Genomic DNA, 5,868 nt, shown 5'->3' on the forward strand with positions numbered 1-5,868 from the left:
AAATTAGTCGATTCAGTGGCTTACCTTAAGAGATAACGATCATCACGGCGACATCCAGAACGGTCGACGGAGCGGATTGCAATCTGGAGGAGGTGATTATCCACCGTTATTCAGTAATGTGGGTTGGCTTGGATTACTTAGTATTTCGCGCATGGGCGGGCTGCGCGCTTTGGGATGCGGAGGAGAACGAGAAACCCAGCTCCCTAACCTATTGCGGCACCGGGTTCGGACAAGAAGAAGGGAAGAAGGGAAGAAGGGTTTAGGGTTCTCTAATACGGCACCGGGTTCAGACAAGAAGAAGGGAAGAAGGGCTTAGGGTTCTCTGGTTGCATCTAAATGTGACTTCTATTGGTTTTGCACCTAAACCTTTTTTATAAAAATTAAACAGAAATTTTTTCTAAAAAATAGACATTACCCACGGATAAGCTGTAGTAAAAAATAATACGAAAATTTTTGGCAAAATTTAAGTTAGGATTGTATTTTTTTTTTTCATTACCCACAGATTTTTTAATTTTACTTACGGAATTACCATGGTAATTAATTTAAAAAAAAATTTATTTTATACAACAATACACACGGTTTTTCCGTGGGTAACAATTAATTTACCCACGGATTATGATCCGTGGCTAATTTTCCGTAGGTATACAAATGTTTTCTTGTAGTGATACAAGTTGTATGAAGATAGGATATACACCACAAGAGTGAAAACAAAGTAGTGAAACCCTATAAATTGCAGGGTTTCTCTTATCTTTCTCTTTATGACTTCTCTATGTGTTATATGATTGTATATCATTGTTGATATTTTACTTTTAGTCACTATTAATATATAATTGGTTCAAAATTTTGAATTTGTGAAAATTGAGCAATCTTGAATTTCTTTGAAAACAAAATCTTTGGTGTACTGTCTTTGGTTTAGGTGGTATCAAATTTTTATTGAATATCGTTTCACTCACTATTCAAACAATTGGCACATTTTCTATAAACCCGTTAAAACATTATATCATTTTGCAATGCATTTTGTTTCGATCTAAATACCATTCAACAGTTTTGAAAAGAAATAATTTTTTGCGAAAATTTAACTATTGCATTCAATCTTTTTACTAGAGTCTTCCAACCATAAGTAAAAAAGTATTTTTATGTTGGATCTTTAACAAGTACACTAAAAAACACTTTAGATTTTGCCATCGATTTTTTTTTCTATCAAATAAGGGAACTTTCGCCTATTCTAACACTTGTAAAATATGTGCTTATTAATTTTGTAATTATGACTTAAACTCAACACCTTTTAACACAAGTTATAATCAACTCACCCACCCAACTAAAACAATAAGTTGGTTGGAAAACATTAATTTAATTTTTGCTCACATGCATGCGTACTATATATATATATAATTTGTTCATCTGTATCTGTCACCAATCACCATCGTTTTTGTTTTATGCTATAAGGTTAATAATCAGTGTCAAAAAAGTTAGGTGTTTTCAATTGAGCACCCAAAATCACACTAGAATAAATGCATGAAACTTCAAAGTGGCAGATGAGTCAGCAAAAATAGTTGAGACAAGACAACCCTTCCTTTCCTTTCAATTACTTAATAGTGCAAAATCATGATCCATAACAGCCAATATGGTTCCTCTAGAATAAGCATCTTGTGTGTTGAATACAATGTGTAACAAAAATGAATGTGAAATGACCTGTCTTATTGTAAGGGGAGTAAGCATCTTGTGTATTGATGCACATGGAATTATGAATACCTGCCAAAAAAGAAATTAGAGCATATATTGGGAAATGTATTCTTTAATTTAGAAAAAGGACTTTTCCTTCAACTATTTCCATTGACCATATCTAAACTCCTTTTCCCAAAATCTCTCACTTTCCTTTGTCATTGGTACAAACTTATTCAATTTTGGTAGTTTTTTCATTTCAAGGGAATTGAATTCTGATTGTGAAGTTACATGTGTTGCTGTTGAACAAAGAAAATGCCAACTACTGAAAATACATGGTAGACTTTCAACATGTGAAATCCTGAATATATTGTAAAGAAAGAAAAAGAAGAGGGAGAGGGGTCCACACAAACCCATGAATTATGCAATTTCTCTGAAAACCACTTCTCTCAACTGAACGGTCAATTTTTATTTTCTTGGCTATGCATAGAAATAAAGCTACCTTCTTTACGAATATCATGAGCACAAGTAAGGTATGTCTCTAATACAAGAAATAGTGATAGCTCAACTCACATACCCATTTCAACAAAAATAAATCCCCGTAAGTATAGAATAACGAAAATTATAAAAACTTTTTTTATTAATTAACTCAAATTAAATAAATGTATAAGTTTTTTAACAATGATTCCACATACTTAAATTTGTGTTTAAAACTCGAGATGAGAAATATGTCTCTAATGTAATACTTGCCAAGAAAATTAATGACGAAATTAGAGACAAACTTATTTTTTCTTTTAAATTTTTTTTGTTAATTAATGTAATATTTTAATTAGTGATCATATTTTCAGTCATTAGTTAATTATACTATTTATTTCTACTTCTGACACATGGCTAATTAAAGTATATATACATATATAGTCTGGCAAAATTTTGTGACGCATGATATAATTATGGTCTCTTATAATTCAATAATTTTTATTTATTTTTTACTTTTTAAGAAAGGAAATGAGAGACGGATGCTTGACGTGTTCAAAAGCAAGTTTTATATACGATTGTATTTCAGATGATGAAAGAGATTTTCAAAAATTAAAGATTCACATGTAATTTCTTGACCCCACAATGAATAATCTATTTGTAAAAATAATTTATTCTTAAATGAATAATTTTTTTAATTTATAATATAATATTAATTAATTTTTTTAATTTTGTCTTTAATTAATATTAAGTACATGTACAATTTTCAATTCGATATTTTTTGTGTTGCTTTAATAATAACAGTGAATGCATAAATACACAAATACACAATTCTTTTACTTTTTTATACATTATTTTAATTTATATAAAATTGTCAATTAAATCACTCACTGTAGTAGAGATCAAGAATAATAATGTGAGAGTTTATTTACTTAATTAGAACATAGAAATGATGGAGATCATTGATGATCTTTAATATGTTGAACATAGAAAAGGGGAAAAGATGTATAAAGAAAGTAGGTTGTAAGTCAAGATGCAAACAAGTTTCCCCAAAAAGAGGGACAAGCACAAACACGCATGATTTACCTAATATAAACTAAAGCAGTTAATCAAATTGTAGATATATTGTGACCACCATCTCCTCTTTTATTTTTCCCATCTTTTGCTTACTCTTTTTTGCCTTAGTGGCGGAGCATCAACACGAAAGGGATAGTCGCAGCCAACCCAAAGAACAAAAATTAAAAAAAAAATTTATAGGTGAAATGACCAAAATATCTTCAATATAATTAAAAATTACACAATACACCCAAAACCCTAAAGTCACTTTCGAACAAATCACAATTATAGTTCCACCATGACACCTCATCTTATTTCCTCCATTTTGTCTTCCTTCTTGCTTTGCACCACAATCGTCTTCATAATGTAAGACCCATTATTTTAAAGTATACTTTATGTATTTTATATGTTTTGGATTTTGCCTCGGAGGCTTTCTAGCCAAAGTTATTAATATTATGGAGTTTATATGATCAAAAAGTTATTTTTGACACCGTTTTAGAATTACTCGTCGATAAATAAATTTAAATTAAGTGCGGTAAATCCTTTACAGAGAATTTAATGCGTTACGGGTGAAATGGTAATTTAACAAATATCTAGATATTTTGAGATATTTGTTAAGTTATATTTAATATATATATATATATATATGTTTGCTTGGAGAGAATAGAAAGAAAGGAAATTAGAAGGAAGGAAAAGGAAAAGAAAAGGTTATATAAAGGAAAGAAGGAAATAGAAAGGAAGGAAAAACAAAGAAAGGAAAAAGGAAGGAAAAAAATTCAGAATTTCCATCTTCTTCCTCCCTACGCGTGACCCCCCATTTTCCCTTCTCCTCCATTTTCGTCTTTCGTTGCTTTCTTTCTTCAAGACTACTAACCCAAGGTTGGGTGAGTGTTCGAACAAGGATTTCGCAACTCCACTCTTCCTCTTTGATTCGAAAACGAAGAAAAACGGTATTTGAGATTCAAACACAAACCCCTCCATTTCTTCTAGATCCAAGCTTCATTTCGCGAAGAGTTAGAAGGGAAAGTTGCTCACTACCACGCCACGGTGCTAGGGGACCAATTTGGAGGCGACGTTGCGAGCGGAGATTTTTACCGGATTTGCTCGCGGTACCGGAAACGCACATTAGAGTTAACGCGAAGGTAAGGGCTCCTTCCAAACTTTTAGTTTGCATCTAGGGCCTTATATGTGGTTGTGTGGAAACGAATTTTGTTAGGATTGGAGTATTGTTTTCGGAAAAATGAATTTACCTCACGTATGTAAGATTTTGAATAAATGAAATTTATTATGTTGATGTGTGTTCATCGTATTTGGCGTGTGCATACTTGATGTTTGTTGATTGATGTGTTTTGGTGTGAATTATGAATTGAATGTGAGAATTTGTTTGAGTTTGTTTTGTGTGGAATTTGAAAACCATTAAGTTAAATGAGTATTAAGAATGGGGAATCTCTTAATGTCTTGTTTACTTAATGTGTGTTTGTTTGTGAAAAATCGTTTAAGTTAACTGGGCGTTAAGAATGGGGAATCTCTTAATGTCTCGGTTACTTAATATTTTGTTTTAAAGAAAAATCGTTTAAGTTAACTGGGCGTTAAGAAGGGGGAATCTCTTAATGTCTCGGCTACTTAATATTTGTTTTTGAAAATCGTTTAAGTTAACTGGGCGTTAAGAATAGGGAATCTCTTAATGTCTCGGTTACTTAATATTTTGTTTTAAAGAAAAATCGTTTAAGTTAACTGGGCGTTAAGAATAGGGAATCTCTTAATGTCTCGGTTACTTAATATTTGTTTTTGAAAATCGTTTAAGTTAACTGGGCGTTAAGAATAGGGAATCTCTTAATGTCTCGGTTACTTAATATTTGTTTTTGAAAATCGTTTAAGTTAACTGGGCGTTAAGAATGGGGAATCTCTTAATGTCTCGGTTACTTAATATTTGTTTTTGAAAATCGTTTAAGTTAACTGGGCGTTAAGAATGGGGAATCTCTTAATGTCTCGGTTACTTAATATTTGTTTTTGAAAATCGTTTAAGTTAACTGGGCGTTAAGAATGGGGAATCTCTTAATGTCTCGGTTACTTAATATTTGTTTTTGAAAATCGTTTAAGTTAACTGGGCGTTAAGAATGGGGAATCTCTTAATGTCTCGGTTACTTAATATTTTGTTTTAAAGAAAAATCGTTTAAGTTAACTGGGCGTTAAGAATGGGGAATCTCTTAATGTCTCGGTTACTTAATATTTTGTTTTAAAGAAAAATCGTTTAAGTTAACTGGGCGTTAAGAATGGGGAATCTCTTAATGTCTCGGTTACTTAATATTTTGTTTTAAAGAAAAATCGTTTAAGTTAACTGGGCGTTAAGAATGGGGAATCTCTTAATGTCTCGGTTACTTAATATTTTGTTTTGAAAACCGTTTAAGTAAACTGGGCGTTAAGAATGGGGAATCTCTTAATGTCTCGGTTACTTAATATTTTGTTTTGAAAATCGTTTAAGTTAACTGGGCGTTAAGAATGGGGAATCTCTTAATGTCTCGGTTACTTAATATTTTGTTTTGAAAACCGTTTAAGTTAACTGGACGTTAAGGAGGGGGAACCTCTTAATGCCTCGGTTACTTAATATTTTGTTTTAAAGAAAAATCGTTTAAGTTAACTGGGCGTTAAGAACGGGGAATCTCTTAATGTCTCGTT

General features: G+C 31.6%; 1 long non-coding RNA gene across 1 annotated transcript in view; it reads left to right on the top strand.

Annotated features, from left to right (window-relative positions):
• The first annotated feature begins 1,461 nt into the window (after positions 1-1,461).
• Positions 1,462-5,868, top strand: part of LOC140921112 (uncharacterized) — a 5,791-nt gene continuing 1,384 nt past the window's right edge. The window contains exon 1 of the long non-coding RNA XR_012163977.1: positions 1,462-2,195. This is a non-coding gene — a long non-coding RNA (uncharacterized lncRNA). The remainder of the gene's footprint in view (positions 2,196-5,868) is intronic.

The sequence above is a fragment of the Cicer arietinum genome, chromosome 7, assembly GCF_000331145.2.
Source record: "Cicer arietinum cultivar CDC Frontier isolate Library 1 chromosome 7, Cicar.CDCFrontier_v2.0, whole genome shotgun sequence".
Lineage (NCBI taxonomy): Eukaryota > Viridiplantae > Streptophyta > Magnoliopsida > Fabales > Fabaceae > Cicer > Cicer arietinum.